The sequence below is a fragment of the Chanodichthys erythropterus genome, chromosome 7 (assembly GCF_024489055.1).
Source record: "Chanodichthys erythropterus isolate Z2021 chromosome 7, ASM2448905v1, whole genome shotgun sequence".
Taxonomy (NCBI): domain Eukaryota; kingdom Metazoa; phylum Chordata; class Actinopteri; order Cypriniformes; family Xenocyprididae; genus Chanodichthys; species Chanodichthys erythropterus.
Window position 1 is genome coordinate 15166173 of NC_090227.1, and position 22396 is coordinate 15188568.

Genomic DNA, 22396 nt, shown 5'->3' on the forward strand with positions numbered 1-22396 from the left:
ACAGATTTGTTTTTTGTTTTTTTTTGGTCAAATATGGCTCTTTGAACATTTTGGGTTGCCGACCCCTGCCCTAAGTAGTTAGCAATATAATCATGTCACCACCTGTGCAGAGCTTGCTCAATATTGACAAGAACAACTCCAGGAGCAACTTCTCTCAATGACCCAGGAGCAATTTGGTGATGATCCATGCATTGGGTTCCTGTCTGCCTTGCTGCTGAGTGGTTTGCAATTGTTGATCTGTGTAGCTTTGTTTTGAATCTCTATCTTACTATCATTCTTTGTCATTTAAACTGCTAAATATAACTTATTAATCATAATATATCTAATATTATCTATCACGTTACTCTGACACCACTGGCTTTTATTCTAAACAGCTATCACTAGCACAGTGCATTCAGATTTTGCTAGTCTGTTAACGAGTTCACACTTACATATAATCAGATATAGTATGAAATACAGGTATTTGGAATCCTGTCCGAGGAGAGGGTTCTGAGCTTGGAATTTTGCCCGAGAAGCAGAAGCAGCAATACTTCATGTTGAATGGGCTATAACTCCTAGAGGCAAAGTGAGCGCTGAGAACGACAGGATGAAATGGTGAAGAAGGAACCTTAGGGATGTAATCTGGCCTAGGATGCAGTATCTCTTTGACCAGTCCAAGGGGAAAATTCAGGCAAATTCAAGTTCCCTACCCCCTTACTTTTTAAGAATGGCAATAAGCAAAGCTACCTCAAGAGTCAGAAGCTTCTCTGAGGCTGACACTAAGGGTTCAAAGGGAGCATCTGACAACCCTTCCAATACAATTTAAAGACCCCATGAAGGAAGCTGCAGTCTGCAGATAGGCCTCAACTGTCTGGCACAGCACAAGAAACAGGACACCAGGACATGTTTCCCCACTGAAGCCCCCTCAATCTGAAACAGTTAACCATCTAAATAAACTTTGTGACGGGAGTTCAGTAAACTTTTATGATCCCTCTTTGCAATCCTTTCCTGATTCTGCTCCAGTAACAATGGCATTGATAAATGCAAGATCTCTGGCAAATAATACCTTTATTTTGAAGAATCTCTTTTTTTTCCTCATGAAATGGATTTTTATTTGTCACTGAGACTTGGCTTAAAACTGGCAGAATGACTCTTCTCTCTGAACTTTCTCCTCCTGGTTGCAGTTTTTTCAGTACCCTTAGATCTGTTGGCCGGGGTGGGGGTCTTGCAGTTATTTTTAAAGACAAGTTTAAGTGTAGGCTTTTACCTAGTCTTATTGTACTTTTAAATATCAGTTAATTATGAATTCTAATTGAATTCTTTTAAATCTGTGTTATGTGCTTTGATTTATAGACCCCCAAACATTCATGGGAATTTTATACTGGAGTTTTCTGAATATTTATCTGCAATTGTCCCCTCTTTTGATAATTTTGATTTTGGGGGATTTCAATATACATGTGTGCTGCTCTTCAAAGCCCCCGGTCAAATCATTTTTAAATTTATTCGAATCATTCAACTTTTTACAATGTGTTTCTGGTCCAACTTGTAAGCGTGGTCTGCTTGACCTTGTATTATCTTTGGGGTTCTGTGTTGGTAGTGTGAAGATTGCTAATACTGTTTTTTTTCTGATCATAAGACTTTTTAGCTGTAACTTTCCTTTTTGTGCTCTGGCTATTAATGTTTCTGCCTCTGTTTCATCTCATGTACTCACTCTTTGCACAGCTAGTAGATTTTCTGCAGTTTTTAAGGTCACCCCTTTAGTTACATTGATCAGGTCTCCCTCTCCCTTTATGGGTTTAGAAGAGTTGGTTAACCAGTTTAACTCATCTTGTTTACATATTTTAGATGTCGTTGCTCCTTTCGAAGTCAGGGGGAAAAAAAGTCAAATCGAAGCCCTGGTTGAACAGTACTACACATGCTCTTAGGCAGGACTGTAGGAGGGCTGAACGTAAATGGCTTAAAGATAAATTACAGGTCTCTTATGAGATTTTAAAGAACTGTTTGAGTGAGTATCAAAAAGCTGTTAAATTAGCTAGATCAAATTATTTTTCTGGCATCATCTCCAGAAACTGTTATAATTCTAGAGTACTTTTTTTCTACTGTAAATACTGTACTCCACCCTGCTGCTACTCCATCACTCACTCCTTCTGTTGACATGTGTGAAGAGTTTTTTCATTGGTAAGATTGCTGGAATTAAAACTCAGATTTTATCTGTTAGCAATGAATTTATTGTTTCTGTTGACCCTCCTAATCAAATGACCTACTTTAGAGCTGGCCATAGTGCAGAGTCTGCTCTTCTGAGGGTCTCTAATGACATATTGTGAGGCGTTAATTATGGAAACTGTGTTGTTCTACTTCTGTTAGATCTTACTGTGGCATTTGATACAATTGATAATAATATACTTGAGTTGATCATAACAGTTTATCATTATATTCTTAATGAACATCTTAGGAATCAGGTTGGTATTCAGGGGTTAGCTCTGAAATGATTCTTTTACTATTTGAAATATAGGACCTTTTTGATTAGTATAGGGGATTATTCTTTTACTGTTGCCCCTCTTGTGTGTGGGATTCCTCAGGGTTCCCACACACAAGCGGTTAAAAATATTTTTTTATAAATCATAAATTTAGAAATGTATTCTTTGTAATGTGTGAAAAGTATTGATATTAAAAATTAATTATTTGTACATGATTGTATGCTTTTTTTATATCTCTCACTCAACAGGATGCACAGTTTGTTATGTTCGCGATGTTTGTAGATCATTTCATTCTGCATATTTTGATGTTCTAGGGCAACTGTACAGACTCAATAAGTTTTTTTTATTATTATTATATTGTAGCGTTTCACTACTAAGAGTGACCAGGCAAGTTTCCCTTCGTTCTGCAACTTTATTAAAGAACTGCTGAGTTACTGTTAAGGCCGTAACTCACGCCGTACACATAGGAACAATAGGAATATCTCGTTGCTCTGGCTCGAACTCAACTGCCTTCCTCTTCCTAGCTCTCCACTCTCTCACCAGCCACCCTACCACCTGAACCCCTCCCCTTAAAGTGAACAAGGGACTAACAGCTAGAACTACTCCTTATTAAATTAACACTGTTGAACATCTTCACATTAACTAGTGTCTTCCTGCATTCGTAATGACATTACAATATTTTATGTTGGTTTTTAACTACCCTTGTGAAGGTAAAAAATAGCTTTTTCCCACTTAAATCAATACAGAAAAATATTTTGTCAGCCACAGATGGTAAAAAAATAGCTATCATTTATTTTTTCAATCTATCTGAAACACTAGATTTTGTTGAAAAGTTGTTATTTTGCGCACAAAAAGTATTCTTATTGCTTTATAATATTAAGGTTGAACCATTGTACTCACATTAACTGTTTTGAATATGTTTTGAGTACATTTCTGGATCTTGAGAAAGTCAGTAGCACTGCTGTCTATGCAGGCCTCACTGAGCCATCAGATTTCATCAAAAATATCTTAATTTATGTTCCGTAGATGAACAAAGGTCTTACGTGTGTAGAACGACATGAAGGAGAGTAATAAATGACATTTTCATTTTGGGGCGTACTAACCCTTTAACAATTTTTTTTTATTTTCAAAGTATGTGAAAACAAAAAGTTATTTTACCTGTTAACTATCTGTCCCACTTTTTGAGCCTAGATATGAAAATGAGTTTCCAACTTAAATTGTTAAAAACTCTTGAATACTTCAGAGCACAGACTTAGGTTTGGTATCTTTTTAAAGGTGAAACATCACAGATTGTTACGGAAGCCCTGAACCGCATGGTGAAAAAAAAAAAAAAAACTTGGTAGGGAGAAAAAAAAAAAATCGAAATGTTATCTCGTTATTTCAACGTAATAAGTCGTTATAACAACATAATATCTCGTTATTTCAACATAATAAGTCGTTATAACGACATAATATCTCGTTATTTCAAGATATTAAGTCGTTAAAACGACATAATATCTCGTTATTTCAACATAATAAGTCGTTATAACGACATAATATTTCGTTATTTCAACATAATAAGTCGTTATTTCAACATAATAACTCTTCATTATCTATCAACTATGATAAAGGAGATGTACTTATTAACGTCCCCAGTGGCGCAACGCTAAAGTATTGGACCGCCAATCTAGCTTTTACTGCGATCGCCGCGGTTTCGAATCCGCCTTTTGCCGAGTTCGTTCTTCTCTAGTTTCACATCACATATCAAAAAAGGCATTTATTTTCAATAGAAATTAAAACAATGTTATAAAAGTGCAAATAACCTGCCTAACGAGTGTTTAATAACATTAAACGTATTTATTGGGCAGAGTTAGCAGCATGTTCGATATTACACACTAGAGGGCAGAATAAGACAGGGAATCAATTAAAGAATGCAATAGTTATGTTGAACTACTGTTACAATTTGGTGCTCCAAAATCACAGAGGTTTATCATGGGAATATGCGTTCATCCCAGGCTAACCTTTATTGAGGTTAAATTTATTAGACCATAGTAAATAAAACAATTTACAGTGCAAATGTTAGGGGTGTCAAACTTACAGCCCGGTGTCCAATCTGATTTGAACTATAATAAAACAGAGATGCACTAGTCCAGGGGCCAAAAACGTTTTTAAGCGGGGGTTTTTTTTTAAATTATTATTCTGAGCTTGCAAACAAACTGCTTGGTCTATGGTCTAAAGGTTAGCCTGGGATGAACGCAAATTCTCATGATAAACCTCTGTGATTTTGGAGCCCTGCCCAATAAATACGTTTAATGTTATTAAACACTGGTTAGGCAGGTTATTTGCACTTTTATAACATTGTTTTAATTTCTATTGAAAATAAATGCCTTTTTTGATATGTGATGTGAAACTAGAGAAGAACGAACTCGGCAAAAGGCGGATTCGAAACCGCGGCGATCGCAGTAAAAGCTAGACTGGCGGTCCAATATTTTAGCGTTGCGCCACTGGGGACATTAATAAATATATCTCCTTTATCATAGTTGATAGATAATGAAGAGTTATTATGTTGAAATAACGAGATATTATGTCGTTATAACGACTTATTATGTTGAAATAACGAGATAATATGTCGTTATAACGACTTAATATCTTGAAATAACGAGATATTATGTCGTTATAATGACTTATTATGTTGAAATAACGAGATATTATGTAGTTTTAATGACTTAATATCTTGAAATAACGAGATATTATGTCGTTATAACGACTTATTATGTTGAAATAACGAGATATTATGTAGTTTTAATGACTTAATATCTTGAAATAACGAGATATTATGTCGTTATAACGACTTATGTTGAAATAACGAGATATTATGTAGTTTTAATGACTTAATATCTTGAAATAACGAGATATTATGTCGTTATAACGACTTATTATGTTGAAATAACGAGATATTATGTCGTTTTAACGACTTAATATCTCGTTATTTCAAGATATTATGTCGTTATAACGACTTATTATGTTGAAATAACGAGATATTATGTCGTTATAACGACTTATTATGTTGAAATAACGAGATAACTTTTCGATTTTTTTTTTCCTCCCTACCAAGTTTTTTTTTTTTTTTTTTTTTTTTTTTCACCATGCGGTTCAGGGCTTCCGTAGATTGTAGAAGTAAAAAAAAAAAAAAAAAAAGTTGTAAAAGTAAAGTTTTAAAAAAGTTGTATAGCATATAAAAATTTGAAATATAAGGATATAGTTTTTTATATTTAATATAAAATATGTACTTTACAAAACATGTTCAACTCTAAAACTTAAAGACAATCAAAGCTAAATATCTGATATAGTTCTGTGTCAAATTTAAGGTTGCTATCTCAAAAAAAGAACTTTCAGTCAGATCTTTGTGCGCAGTATCACACTTTTTCACTAGATGCCATCCACACTCCACTGATGACCATATAAGGACTCTTTGATTTCCATATATGGTTTGAGTGATCTGAAACATATATTTCCATAATTTTCATAATATTTATGAAGTAGACATCCTATTCAGAAGTTTGGGGAGTAATGTTAATATTTTATTTGAATTTAATCCCTAAAAAACATATAAAAACATACATAAAGAATCAGCAAGTGTTATAGTTTGGCACCACATCACAAATGAAGAATCTATCGCTATCTCTCTATTACTTTGTCATTTCTTTTGAAAATCAGTCACCAAACACACTATATATTGCCAAACGTATTGGGACACACCTTCAAATAATAGAATTCAGGTGTTCCAATCATTTCCATGACCACAGGTGTATAAAATCAAGCACCTAGGCATGCAGACTGCTTCTACAAACATTTGTGAAAGAAAGGGTCACTCTTATGAGCTCAGTGAATTCAAGCGTGGTACCATGATAGGTTGCCACCTGTGCAATAAGTCCATTGATGACATTTCCTCACTACTAAATATTCCACGGTCAACTGTTAAGTGGAAGCAATTGGGAACAACAGCAACTCAGCCACAAAGTGGTAGGCCATGTAAAATCACAGAGCGGGGTCAGCACATGCTGAGGCGCACTGTGCGCAGAAGTCACCAACTTTCTGCAGAGTCAATAGCTACAGACCTCCAAACTTTAGCTCAAGAACAGTGCGTACAGAACTTCATGGAATGAGTTTCCATGGCCAAGCAGCTGCATCCAAGCCTTACATCACCAAGTGCAATGCAAAGTGTCAGATGCAGTGGTGTAAAGCACTCCGCCACTGGACACTAGAGCAGTAGAGCCGTGTTCTCTGGAGAGACGAATCACGCTTCTCTGTCTGGCAATCCAATGGACAAGTCTAGGCTTGGCGGTTGCCAGGAACACGGTACTTGCCTGACTGCATTGTGTCAAGTGTAAAGTCTGGTGGAGGGGGAATTATGGTGTGGGGTTGAATTTCAGGGGTTGGGCCTGGCCCCTTAGTTCCAGTGAAAGGAACTCTTAATGCTTCAGCATACCGAGACATTTTGAACATTCTCCCAACATTGTAGGAACAGTTTGGGGATGGCCCCTTCCTGTTCCAACATGACTGTGCACAAGGCAAGGTCCATAAAGACATGGATGAACGAGTTTGGTCGAGTTTGGTGTGGAGGAACTTGACTGGCCTGCACAGAGACCTGACCTAAACCCGATAGAAGACTTTTGGGATGAATTAGTGCGGAGACTGCAAGCCAGGCCTTCTTGTCCAACATCAGTGCCTGACCTCACAAATGCACTTCTAGAAGAATGGTCAAAAATTCCCATAAACACACTCCTAAACCTTGTGGAAAGCCTTCCCAGAAGAGTTGAAGCTATTATAGCTGCAAAGGGTGGGTCAACTCCATATTAAATCATACGGATTAAGAATGAGATGTCATTAAAGTTTATGTGCACATAAAGGCAGTCGTCCCAAAACTTTTGGCAATATAGTGTATGAAAACTACAATCTGAAAGCTTTCAAATGATATACAGTTTATCAAGATTATTTTAGGTTTAGACTAAGATATTATTATAAACGTGTGATGGCGAATGTCCCACGGGTGGGGGGAGGGCCAGTCTTAAAAATAGCGGTTAAAAAATATTTTTTATAAATCATAAATTCAGAAATGTATTCTTTGTAATGTGTGAAAAGTATTGATATTAAAAATTAATTATTTGTACATGATTGTATGCTTTTTTATATCTCTCACTCAACAGGATGCAGAGAGGTAAGTTTGTAAAAACACAGAGTTTATTGAACAGAGGCAAAGTGTCTCTATTGCAGGTGAATGGACCTGAAGCAGATGGAAGGCAGATGATGGCAGACAGAAGAATAAAGATGGGAAACTAGTCCAACGGATCAGGTAAGCAGCAGGTAAGGAGTCTGTGATGTTCGTAGAGATGAGACCAGACAAGAGAGTGCAGTAGAAGTGAGTCTTTATAGTGAGTGCTGGTGATGATGTGCAGGTGCAGGTAATCAGAACTCTGGGAGAGTGAACGATCTGGTGACGATAGGTTGTGTGTTGTCTGTGATGGTTGTGACTCCGTGACAGTATCTGGGTGTTTAGTGTGGTATTGTGTGAGGATCGAGTATGTCATTATGAGTGACCCAGGAGCACTCCTCAGGACCATAGTCCTCCCAGACGATGAGGTACTCCAGCCTGGGGCCCCATCGCCGTGAGTCGAGGATGACCCAGACCTGGAAGATGGATTCCTCATCTGCAGTTTCAGGAGAAACTTTTGGATCCAGCTGTCCTGGTTCTGGTGGCAATAGGTACCTCCCGATCTCCTGGATCTTCCACTCAGTCTGGTCGTTAGTTTGAGGGTGGTATCTGGAGGATAGACTTACTGACACTCCCAACAGTTTGAAGAAGGCCTGCCATACACAAGAGATGAATTGGGGACCACAATCCAATACGATGTCTTCAGGAAGGCCGAAATGTCGAACACATTCTGAAAGAGAGCTTCAGCAGCTTCAAAGGCAGTTAGTAATCCTTTGAGAGGAATGAGTTTGCATGCCTTGGAGAAGTGGTCAGCGACGACGAACATACAGGTATGATTGTCGAAGGTATAAGGTGGAAGGTCGGTCATGAAGTCGATATCCAGATGAGACCATAGACGGTGTGGAATGGGCAGAGGAACCAGCTTTTCTTCAGGAAGTCTCCAGGGACTGTTGGTAACGACACAGACTGAGCATCCTATGATGTACTGGGAGATATCCTGAGCCATGATGGCGCAAGAGCGAGAGGGTACGTTGACTACCTGGGTGTCCAGAGCCTGGAGATGTATGAGCTGAGTCCATGAGGGGCAGACGAAAGGTTGGTGGTACATAGAGAAGCCCCTCTGGACCTCCCAGTGGAGCAGGTTCAGAAAGATTAGTTTGAGTGATCTGTTCATCGTTGGCCCATTGGATCGGGCTGACAATCATGGCTGGAGGGAGGATAGGTTCTGGAGCATTGCTTTCAGGTTCAGGTTGATGAAGGTGTGAAAGGGCATTAGCCCTACAGTTCTTCTCTCCAGGTCGATATGAGACAGTGAAATCAAATCTAGTGAAGAATAAAGCCCACTAAGCTTGGCGCGAATTCAGTCTCGCCACACAGATATTTGAGGTTCCAGTGATCAGTGATGACCACAAAATGACGATTCACTCCCTTCAGCCAGTGTCTCCACACCTCTAGAGCAAGCTTGATGGCCAAGAGCTCACGTTTCCAATATTGTAGTTCTGCTCCGCCGGAGACAGCTTATTTTAATAGAAGGCACATGGATGGAGTCATGGAGGATCACCCTGCCACTGTGATAGGACCACTCTGACCCTGGTGGAAGAGGTGTCAACCTCGATGATGAATGGGAGATCTGGATTAGGATTAGTCAGGATCGGAGCGGTTTGGAAGGCTTCTTGGAGCTGATGGAAAGCTTTGAGGGTAGATGGGTTCCAGGACAGAGACTCGGGCCAGTCTTTGAGTAGAGAGATGAGAGGTGAACTGAGCAGGCTGTAATTGTGGATAAATCTTCGATAGAAGTTGGCAAATCTGAGGAAGCATTGTAGTTCTTTGACTGTACCTGACTGAGGCCAGTTCTGAATGGTTTCCACCTTCCTCTGGTCCATCTCGGTGCCGGGTTGGTCAATGACATAACCTAGGAAGTGTACGGAGGTGAGCCGCCAGCACCAGAGGAAGAGGATAACTGTATTTTACCATTTGGGAGTTGAGGTGATGGTAGTTGATGCATGGCTGCAAGTCTCCAAGGTTTTTTGCTAAGAAGAAGAATCTGGAAGCGGCAGGGGATGTTGAAGATCGGATGAAATGTTGTTGCAGTGCCTCCTGGATGTACTTCTCCATGGCCTTCTGCTTTGTGATGGACAGTGGGTAAACTCTGCCTTTGGGCAGAGTAGCCCCAGGTAGCAGGTTGATTGCAGTGTCATGGCAGATATGGTGGAAGCTGAGTTGCCAACTGCTTGCTAAAAAAAAATCCTGGAATTCCTGGTATTCTGATGGAATCTTCACCTTGCTGTCAACCTCGGGACTTTAGACGGTGGTTGAATTGAGAGAGTGGGAAGTGAGTTTCTGTTCAGAGAAGACTGGAAAAAACGAGGGATGGAAGGTCTTGAAACAGATTACAGGCAGGTATGGAAACAAGACTCACTCCACTGAAGAATTTCACCGGTGTTCCAGTTGATATGAGACTGATGTTGTGACATCCTCTCTTCTTACTTTACACCTTGTGCCAAAAATCTTGGTGTCCTTTTTGATTGCAACCTGGATTTTGAGAAACAAATTAGTGCAGTGGTCAAATAATGTTTCTTCCACTTACGGCATTTATCAAAAATCAAATCTGTACTCTCTGTTAAATAGTTTGAAAAGATTATTCACTTGTTTGTTCTATCTTGTCTAGATTTCTGTAACTCACTTTACTATGGTATAAATCAGTCTTCTATAGTGCGTTTACAGATGGTCCAAAATGCTGCTGCGAGATTGATTTCAGGCAGACGAAGGTTCGACCACATCTCACCCATTCTTATTTCACTAAATTGGTTACCAGTAAATTTTAACATTTGTTTACAAATCCTTGCATAATCAAGCCCCACCTTATCTCTCTGAGGCAATCTCTATTTATAAACCAAATAGGTCTCTAAGATCCAGTAATCTTGTTCTCCTCACTAGATCTAGGCTCCATTGCAGAGGTGATCGAGCCTTCGCTGTTGCTGATCGTAATCTATGGAACAATTTACCAGCTTCTATTGGAGCTGCACCATCTCTGTCTGTATTTAAATTCCGGCTTAAAAATCATTTTATGTCAATAGCTTTTATCTAGCCATGTTTAATCGTATTATTATTGTTATGTGATGTTTCAATGTTTTGTTGTTTCTTATTCATTTTATTCTACCTATATTGAACAGCACTTTGGATCAACTAGTAGTTGTGTGAAAGTGCTTTATAAAAAATGAAAAAAAAAAAAAAAAAAAAAAGAATATGTACAGTTGTTCATGTTAAAGGAGCTATTTGAGGTGGTCCTTTCTGATTTGAGAGCAGTTGATTCCTGTTTTTAGAGCAAAAGGTTTTTTTTTTTTTGTTTGTTTGTTTTTTGTTTTTTTTTTGTTTTTGGCAAAGCCAGTATTAGACTTGTTCTCAAAACAGTCGCTGGTAAAATAAAAACATGTACAAACATGCAAGTCAGCACTGATGTGATTAGGACATTCGTTAAAAATAAACTGAATCCATTTTACTCTGACATCGGGATCCTTCGGCAGCTTATACAAAGATGATGTTTTTCCACAGCCAAGAACAGCACAATGTCTACATGGCATCGCAATCTTGTTATTATCACAATCTTATTGTCATCAACTGAACATCAGTGGGTGAGGACAATGATGCGATGATGTAAAAGTAGACGTTGTTGTCTTGCTCCAGAGGCAGTCGTATGCAAATGATTGTGGCCCTGTTACGTCACATGCCACCTCTGTTCCAAACAAAGTTTTTTTACCGCTTAAGTTATGGAACTTTCAGGATGTAATAATGACAAAGACTTCTTATATGCCAAAAGACCAAGGAAAGTTTGATTTCTCATGTCATGACCCCTTTAAGAGCCTACAGTTTTTTAGTAGAAGGAGCCCTAGCGTTGAGAATGGCATCGACAACATCAGCTGAGAGACCAGAATGTATGAGCTGGTACCTCTCAGGATCCAGTCCCACAGTTTCAAAATCTGAATTCAGGGGTGAAATCTCCATTCAGGACTGTTCATAATCTCACAAGGAGAGCCTTCCAGGAGAGAAACCAGGTCTGCAAACCATATTTGGGCCAGCCAGAACGAAGCTACTAATATTAGCCGCAACCACTCACCAGAACTCCAGAAGCAGAATGATCAGGGTATATCATAGCCACCTTGGCCACATTTGTACCATGACATCCAGCTCCAGAGGAAGGACAGTGGATTGACTCCTTGGAGGCAAACAAGTCCACTTCTGCCCTGTAAAACTTCTGCCATATGTGTCACGGTTCAGGGTGCATCATCCGCTTCATCCTGTTGTCTGTGTCCTGTCATTTTCTGCATTTCCTTCACGGAATGGCTGAGTACATCAAGGATGAGATCGACTCTTTGGAATTGCCCCCCAGTTTGGACAGATTAATCGACCTCGCTATCCATGTGGACAATCGGATTGCTCTCCTTTCCAGGCATCGGAGGGGCATGTCCTTACCGCCCGTTAGACTGTGCGATAGATCTGTTGCCTGGCCATTCTCTGCCCATGTGGCGCCTTTACTCTTTTTCTGGACCTGAGAGGGAGGCCATAGAGAAATATATTTACAATTCTCAAGTAAGCTGGCATTATCTGGCCCTCTTTCTCTTCAGCTAGGGTGGGGATCTTCTTCGTGGAGAAGAAAGATGGATCACTGCGTCCCTGTATAGACTATGAGGATTTTAATGACATCACGGTGAAGAATCATTATCCTTTGCCGTTGATGTCATCTGCCTTTGAGGTCTTGCAGGGGGCGACCATCTTTACGAAGTTGGACCACCGCAATGCTTATCACCTAGTTCGGATTAGGGAGGGGGACGAATGGAAGACTAAATTTAACACCCCTACAGGGCACTTTGGATATTTGGTCATGCCTTTTGGGCTTTCTAACTCCCTGGCGGTTTTCCAGGCACTCGTCAATGATGTGCTCAGAGACATGGTCGACTGGTTTGTATTTGTTTACCTCGACGACATCCTGATATTCTCCCAGAACGAGCGCGACCATGTCCAGCACGTCAGCCAAGTCTTCCAATCGTTTATTCTCCAAGGTGGAGAAGTGTGAGTTTCACGCACGGTCAATTCCGTTCCTGGGATTTATTCTTTCACCCGAGGGTATCAGAATGGATCCTGCCAAGGTAAAAACTATTGCAGATTGGCCCACCCCAGATTCTCACAAAGCGGTCCAGCGATTTCTGGTGTTTGCCTTAAAAAAAAAAAAAAAAATATATATATAAATATATATATATATATATATATATATATATATATATATATATATATATATATATATTTTTTTTTTTTAAGCTTTTAGAGAGGGGAAAAAAAGAAAATAAAACCAAACAAACAACAAAAACAACAACATACAATCACATCTAAACAACAGAACAGTCATTTGGTCACCCATACATTCTTACATAAACATACTGATGGAAGTATATCTCAAATGATACAGCAGACAATAATCATGTCCAGTGTTGGGCAGTACTTTTGACAGTAACTAATACTGTAATGCATTACTTTTTAAGTAAATTAACTCCGTTACCGTTATCATATGGTGCGTTGTACGTTACTTTTTTAAATTAATTAATTTTGGCTGAAGTGTAGCCTACAGCCTAACCTGTTTACAGCAGCGACGCATTGTAGGATTGGTGGATGCCAACCACTGTAAACACGAAGATGCACTGTGGGCATGTTTCCGTTTATTCAAGTATGTGCGGCAGTCATGGCGAGTCAAGGCGAGAGCAAGACGAGTTTCTCAAAGTGGAAATATCCTCATTATTTCACTTTAGTTGTAGCCTGACTTCGTCATACTCATATTCTAGGCAGAATGTGAGTCTGATACTGCTCCATTGCACTTGAATTATGGGGCGTGTCTTAAACGAACCAGTAAAAAAAAACAACAACTCTGCACTCAATTGGATAGAGCAACGCAGTAAGTGACGTATGTTGAACTTGTACTTAAACTTTTGTCAAATCCCGTTGGAAGGACGGCAAACACATCTTTCCCATCGACAAATGCCTTGATTGCGGTTCTTTGTTCGTCTTTTAAAATTAATGCGCTGTCGATTTCTTTTATTACAGACGTGATAGCGGAATCTAAACATCTTACTTCTCCAGCTGCAGTCATCGTTGGTGAAAACCAATTCAACTCAAGCGCTCTTTGATGACGTGGGTCGTTACGTAACAGCAGATAGCCTGTCCATCATCGATTAAAGCCCGCCCTGGCAATTTGATTGGCTCGGCCTTCTGGGAGCCGAGCATAATTGCTCCACAATGGATCGAGTCCAGACCGAACTTCCCGTCCAAAAAAATGTTGTGGGCAGGGTTCGGGCTGGCACCCAGGCTACTTTAGTTGAGCATAAAGACAAAAACCTTTTAGTAAAATGTAAGCTGTGTCTTTCTGGTTCGAAGGTCCTATTTACTGCGATAAACGTGACATGCTGGATTGAAAATATGTGAAATAAGTTTTTCTAGTCGACTAGTAGTTGTTCATTTAAGCCATTAGTTGACTAATCACATTTATATTAATTTAATTTCTTAAATATTGGAGAGAATAAACTAATAATGAGCGTTTATGTAATAAAGGCTATGCACTCAAGCGCACGCATAACGCTTGCCATAAAGAACCGCCAAAAGTAATGATTATGAATATGACAAAAAACAGCAAGGAGATATTTTAATTGTTTATTAATAAAGTAATGTTTTCTGAATCAGTGTCGACTGCAAAGATGAAGTTGACATTGCTGACTCTCATCATCTCCGCATATACTGGATGCACCTAGAGAGAAAATGCACATCTCATTCGGATTACATAATCAGAGTAGACTCTTTTCGTTTTAAATTATTTCGTTTTAAAATAGATCAAGCTTTCTATAGATATATTTTTCATGTCTGATTTTTATTTTTCCACAATTTATCTGGGAAATTTAGCAGCTCATTTGATAAAGAAAGATAAATATCTTTTAAAGATATTATTAGCAGCCAGCAAGAAAGCTGTAACAAGAAAGTGGCTACAATTAGAACCTCCGACAAAGACTGAATGGCTGAAAATTGTGACTAGTGTCCAAAATACGGAGAGGATGACGTTCACATTAAACTTACAGATGGATAAATACTTACAGTATTGGGAAAATGGATTCTGTTTATGACTCTATGACATGATCAGTGTTGTGCACGTTACTTTAAAAAAGTAATTAGTTATTGTTACTAGTTACTTCTCACAAATAGTGACGGAGTTAGTAACTGAGTTACATCATTATAAAAGTAACTAATTACGAGGGAAAGTAACTATTGCGTTACTTAAAAAAAAAAAAAAAAATTAAATATAAGTTTTAATATTGCCCCCGATATTAAATATAAGTCTAAGAATAAATCATTCTTGATCCGACTCGTGACTCATGATCCGCTCATGCTTATGAAATTTCTCTGTACTGTCATTAAAGAAAATGTAGTTTCATATATATGTTTAAATAGTCCTATGTTATGTTTTAAATTCATTTACTTGATTATGAAAAGTGAACACCATGAGTAAGATGCGCAATATATCGGGAGTCATGGAGTGGGTCAGACATGATTTTGACCACTTCATTAAGTTTTGTTAAATAGAAAGCCTCTCTTTAAAGTGAATTTCATTTTGTAAAAATTGTATCTTAATTTTAATCAAAGTTTCATCAAACAATTGCCTGGATTTAATAAATAAGAAGCAAATATAGCAGGCAATATAATCATGGCAGGCACGGGCGCGATCACTGGCGCGTGAACTGGAGCGCAACTTATAGGCTAAATGAACCAAAACTCAGTGACTGCTTGCCTCGCAGACATGAGAAATATATCTATAGAAAGCTTTATCTATTTTAAAATTAAATAATTAAATGGCAGATTCAGCAAGCTCCAACGGATCTGCTTCAGAGCTAGTTAAGGACGATGCTAGCACAATTGATGGTGCAGCAATTATGTCAGCAATTAAGTCACTGGAAGCCGGAATACATCAAAAGTTTGACTTACATGCTGCTGAATTCCGAAGAGAAAGATCATTAACGAAGCTCTTTTGCAGAAAGCCATCCAAGCTATGCAGCTTAAATTCAAGGGCAAGGATGTCCACATTTTTCCGGACTTTCCTGCCGAGATCGCCAAAAAACAAGCTGCATACTACGATGTGAAACGGGTGCTGAGGTCGCATCCTGACGTCAGATACGGGCTGCAGGGCTTAACCGCCTTTCGGATTACCTACCAAGACATTTAACATAAATTTGATACACCAGCTGAAGCGATGAGCTTTGTTAAACAACACATAATGTCTTCCTGAAAAGTATGACATTTGAACTGTGAACTGCCTCAGCTGTTAACTTTTATAGTTTTGGCTGCCCAGTTGAGTTAACAGCTGTCTGACAGCTTGTTGCCTTTTTCTTCTTTAACAATATGATCATTTGTTATTGTTATAGTCACCTGTTTCATCTAACTATAGACTGTAGATCTAACATTTTGTGTTATTGTTAACGACTTATTCGGGAATCTTATTGAACCATGTATAACTGTAAACGTATTGTACAGTCTATATCAAAGTGCTCTGAAATTCTGCCCTTTTTCGGCTAATATATAATAAGAGGGTAAGTGATTGGGTGGGATGGGAGGGAGGGGTTGTTACTTTGATGCTGTGTTTGTTTCCAGGTTTAATTATATATCCTTCAGGGTGTTTTTTTTTTTTTTTTTTTTTTTTTTTCTTCCTTTATTCTTCTTTTCTCTCTTTTCTATTTTGTTTTGTTATTTTCCTCCACCTTCTTTTCTTCTTTTTCTTCTTTTCTGTCCCATTGAATATTTATTCTTATGAGTAGTTTGACAAAGAGTGATGGGGCCCCTCCTTTGAGATGTATTAGTTGGAACTTGTAAGGCTGTTAATAATCCACTTAAGCGTAATCAAGTGTTGAACCACTTGAAGAGTTTAAAGGCTGATTTCGCCTTCTTACAGGAAATGCATCTTCGTTCCACTGACCACTTTAGATTAAAAAAGGGCTGGGTGGGACAAGTTTTTCATTCTATTTTTCATTCTAAATCTAGAGGCTGCGCAATCTTAGTGCATAAATCTGTTCCATTTGTTGCTTCTGACACTATTGTGCATCATAAAGGGAGATACATTATTGTAACGGGAACGCTATTCTCAGCCCCCCTTACTCTTGCAAATGTTTATGCTCCTAATTATGATGACCCATCATTTATCTCCTCTTTTTTCACTTGTATCCCCAATATTCACTCACACCCACTCATATTGGGTGGAGATTTTAATTGTGTCATGTCTCCCCATCTTGATAGATCTTCCAAAAAAATTATTGCATTATCAAAATGCACTTCAGTCATTCATACACTTATGCAAAAATATGGTCTATGCCAGGGATGGACAACTCCGGTCCTGGAGGGCCAGTGTCCTGCAGAGTTTATCTCCATCCCTGATAAAAACTCACTTGCCTATAACTTTCTACTAATCCTAAAGACCTTGATTAGCTGGTTCAGGTGTGTTTGATTAGGGTTGGAGCTAAACTCTGCTGGACACTGGCCCTCCAGGACCGGAGTTGTCCATCCCTGGTCTATGCGATGCATTTAGATATTTGAAACCCTCAGAACGGAAATACTCTTTCTTCTCCCATGTACATCAGACATATTCTCGAATTGACTATTTCTTTTTGGATCATAAACTTCTTCCATACTTACAAGACTGTTCTTATAAAGGCATTGTAATCTCTGATCATGCACCAGTGCTCAAACTTCAGATTCCACAACAACCACCCAAATACTGTCAATGGCGTTTTAATTCATCTTTGCTTAGTGACCAAGATTTTAACAACTTGATTACTTCTAGCATATCTAGCTTTATGGAAATTAATTCAATGCCAGGTGTGTCATATTCCACTATTTGGGAAACCCTGAAGTGCTACTTGCGTGGTCTAATAATTTCTTATTCATCTTATAAAAATCGAAAGAGGAAAAGACACCTTGAAAAATTGTCTAATTTTATTGCAAATATTGACACCCAATATGCTTCCGACCACTCTCCTAAACTTTATGAAGACCGTCAATTGCTACAAACTGAATATGATATACTATCAACGGAAGAGGCAGAAAAAAAAAATTCTACGTGCACAGCACTGGGTCTATGAGCAAAGTGATAAGACAGGGAGATTATGTCATGTGAAGCGCTAGAGAGGGGCATTCAAATTGAAGATATCGGGGAATCCATTGCCTCTTTAAAATCTGGCAAGGCCCCTGGGCCAGATGGCTTTTCGGCTGAATTTTATAAGGCTTTTTCTAATTCTCTCTGCCCAATTCTGCTCTTAGTATTTTCAGAAAGTCTCCAGAATCATTCTTTACCATTAAGCATGTGTTACGTGTACTGGTGTAGAGAGATGAGGCAGATACGGATTTCCACACATATACATAACACATATACTTCTTTAATATCAACAAGGGCAGGAACACCAAACATACATCTAACTTCAACAGAGAACCGACAAGGAGTGAATGGAGTGAGTGCAATATAAAGGCTGTGTTAATGAGAGATTCCAGGTGCAGGTGATCCGTGATGATAGGGAGATGACGAGGGAAGTGAGTGCAGGTGTGGAGAACAGGAGGATGATGGGAAATGGACTCCAGGGGAACAAGGGATCTGTAACAGGCGGGCGCCCTGGAGACCTCAAACCGGAGCAGGGGGAGGAGTAGACTGGAGTGGAGGTCTCCAGAGCAGGTCCAAAACCATGGCAAGACAGGAGCCGTGGGCAGCCATGGCGGGTCAGGGGCCGAAGGCGGCCATGGCGGGTCAGGGGCCGAAGGCGGCCATGGAGAGTCAGGGGCCGAAGGCGGCCATGGCGGGTCAGGGGCCGAAGGCGGCCATGGCGGGTCAGGGGCCGAAGGCGGCCATGGCGGGTCAGGGGCCGAAGGCGGCCATGGAGGGTCAGGGGCCGAAGGCGGCCATGGAGGGTCAGGGGCCGAAGGCGGCCATGGAGGGTCAGGGGCCGAAGGCGGCCATGGAGGGTCAGGGGCCGAAGGCGGCCATGGAGGGTCAGGGGCCGAAGCCTTCGAGGCGTTGAGCCCAGGCGACGCTGAAGGACCGGCGGGAGATGGCGGAATCCACGGCTCCACCGACCAAAGCGCAGCCGGGGCTCCAGAAGGCCGCAGTGGAAGCAGGAAGACATACAACAAAACGAACACCGGGGGGAGAGAGGAGGCCACCTGAATCCGAGGGACGGAGTGACGGAGGAGTGTAGTCCAGAGGGGAGGGCAGGCTGACGAGTGCACAAGGTGTGAGTGGAGGCAAGATGGATACTGGTGAAGCTGGTGGACTGATGGGCAACGGTGGAGCAGAGGGAGGTTGGAGCCGGGGTGAAGGTAATCGCCCAGAGGTCCGAGGTGGAGATCTGGGCGAGGGGGCTTGAGGTGGAGGTTCAGTGTAAACATAAATGGGAGGAGGCGGGAGAGGGAGGCAGGGAGGGAAAACAGTCTTTGGGCTGGATATTACGATAACACAGTTCATAATAGGAGTGGACTCGGCGGCGGCGGCTGGAGCGGCTGGCTCGGCGGCGGCGGCTGGAGCTGAGGGCTCGTAGGCGGCGGCTGGAGCTGAGGGCTCGTAGGCGGCGGCTGGAGCTGAGGGCTCGTAGGCGGCGGCTGGAGCTGAGGGCTCGTAGGCGGCGGCTGGAGCTGAGGGCTCGTAGGCGGCGGCTGGAGCTGAGGGCTCGTAGGCGGCGGCTGGAGCTGAGGGCTCGTAGGCGGCGGCTGGAGCTGAGGGCTCGTAGGCGGCGGCTGGAGCTGAGGGCTCGTAGGCGGCGGCTGGAGCTGAGGGCTCGTAGGCGGCGGCTGGAGCTGAGGGCTCGTAGGCGGCGGCTGGAGCTGAGGGCTCGTAGGCGGCGGCTGGAGCTGAGGGCTCGTAGGCGGCGGCTGGAGCTGAGGGCTCGTAGGCGGCGGCTGGAGCTGAGGGCCAGTTCATTCCCTCAAATACAATTAAGATCCCCACAGGCACTGGAGCTGGCTCTGTGGGGACTGGAGCGGGCTCTGGAGATACTGGAGCGGGCTCTGGAAAGACTGGAGCCGCTTTCTTCCTCCTCCTCCGTTTACTGGGCCCAGTAGAGGAATGTGGGTCCAGCATGGGGCAGGCAGGGAGTTTGCTGGAGGGGTATGCGGAGGAAGACGGAGATTGACTGACTGGCCCGGCCAACCGTGTTTCCGGATGGACTGGAGACATACACTGATCATGAACCGTGTCCACGAAGAATTTGGAGCCATTTAACCACAAAATTAAATTGAAAGTTTCGCTTAAGGAGAAACGAAAAACAGGTTCATCAAAACGGATAGTGTTGTCGTCCAGTCCATCCAGAAACAGGGCGATCAACTGAGCGTCGGGCCAGTTAGTCAAAAAAGCAAGCTCAACGAACTCCTCCACATACCTCTCCAGCGAACGACCCACCTGCAGGAGCCCGATGAGGCGATCGCCGGCTGCCAGATGGGAGAGAGGCATAGAAGGAGCAGGAGCCAGGGAGCTGGTGGAAATCTCCATTTTTCTGTGGAAATCCAGCGTTCTTTTGGGTCGGTTCTTCTGTTACGTGTACTGGTGTAGAGAGATGAGGCAGATACGGATTTCCACAAACACATATACTTCTTTAATATCAACAAGGGCAGGAACACCAAACCAACATCTAACTTCAACAGAGAACCGACAAGGAGTGAATGGAGTGAGTGCAATATAAAGGGTGTGTTAATGAGAGAGTCCAGGTGCAGGTGATCCGTGATGATAGGGAGATGACGAGGGAAGTGAGTGCAGGTGTGGAGAACAGGAGGATGATGGGAAATGGAGTCCAGGGGAACAAGGGATCTGTAACAGCATGTATCAGGCAATTATTTATTTAATATTAAAGAAGGATAAGAATCCACTAGAATGTGATTCATACCGACCCACATCACTGTTGAATTGTGATTATAAGATTTTAGCCAAACTGCTGTCTACCCGTTTGGAGAACTCTATGTGCCAAATAATTTCGCCCGATCAAACTGGTTTCATTCGTGATAGATATTAATTTATTAATATTAGGCACCTTTTTAATATTCTGTACTCTCCACATTCTAACAGTCCCGAGGTGGTACTCTCACTTGACGCCGAAAAAGCGTTTGACTGTGTTGAATGGATTTATTTATTTAGAGTTTTAGAAAAATTTGGATTTGGCCCTATATTTATTTCTTGGATCAAAATTTTATATGCTGCTCCTAAAGCCTCTGTACGCACTAATAATGTTACATCAGATTGTTTCAATTTACAGAGGGGCACAAGACAGGGTTGTCCCCTCTCGCCACTTTTATTTGCTGTTGCTATTGAGCCTCTTGCTATTGCCCTACGGTCAAGCCCTCAGGTCTGTGGTATTGTACAAAAGGTTTCCCTTTATGTGGATGATCTTCTATTATTTCTATCCAACCCTCTCACCTTAATTCCTCATACTCTCTCTATTCTAGAATCTTTTAGTAATTTCTCAGGATATAAGTTAAATTTTTCCAAAAGTGAGCTGTTCCCATTGAATGATGTGTCTCTTCAGATTTCATATTCAGACTTTCCTTTCAAAGTTGTTAGAAATAGTTTTAAATACCTGGGAGTCCTGGTCAAACACAAGCATTCAGATTTGTTTAAAGGCAATTTTAGCCCTCTCCTCAATTATGTCAAATCTCTGTTCCTGTCCTGGAATTGTCTTCCCCTCTCTCTCATTGAAAGGGTGAATGCCATTAAGATGAGTGTTCTCCCTAAATTTTTGTATTTATTCCAGTGCCTTCTGATTTTTATTCCTAAATCCTTCTTCATGGTTCTGCAGCGTAATATCTTGTCTTTTATATGGAATAATAAGTCTAAATGGATTAGTCAAAATCATCTTATGAAACCAAAATGCTTGGGGGGCCTGGCTTTGCCTAATTTTCAAACATATTACTGGTCAGCTAACATAAGAAATATGTTATTTTGGGTTCAACATGACTTGCATTTTCAGAAATTTCAGTGGGTACAACTGGAAGCTTTCTCTTGCTACCCAGCTACTTTAACATCAATTTTGGGTACATCCATCCTCTCCAAACATACTACTGTAGTTAAAAATCCTGTTGTTAAACATTCATTGAGAATTTGGTCTCAGTTCCGACTATCATTAGGCCTTAAAGACCCTAGTCTTACTGTTCCCATTCTCTGCAATATATCTTTTCCACCTTCCTCACTGGAAGGGGCCTTTAATATTTGGAGAGACCATGGTTTAGTTACAATTGGTCAGTTATATATACAACACTTTTGCTTCCTTTACCCAACTTCAAGAGAAATTTAATTTACCCTCTTCTCACTTATTTAGACATTTTCAGATACGTAGCTTTATTCATAACCCTCGTATTATCCTCAAAAACCAGCAACGCCAGTTTGCCAGTGGGGTCTATTTGACCCCAGCAATTAAAAACCTCCAGAATATAATTTTATTTTCAAATTTTTATCCATCAGGTACTTTATGTTTCTTCATTGACTACTAAAATAGCTCTTTAAATAAAACAACACCCCCCATCACCCCCGACCCCCCCTCTACTGACCTCCCCTCTACTGACCTCCCCATCTGCAATACCTATTGCTCGTCTATGGGAAAATGTGCAAATCACCATAAAATTTCATGACTGGCATAGAAAATGGACAAAAAATGGCTTATTAATATATTAATGCTTTTATTATATTATATTATAATATATATAC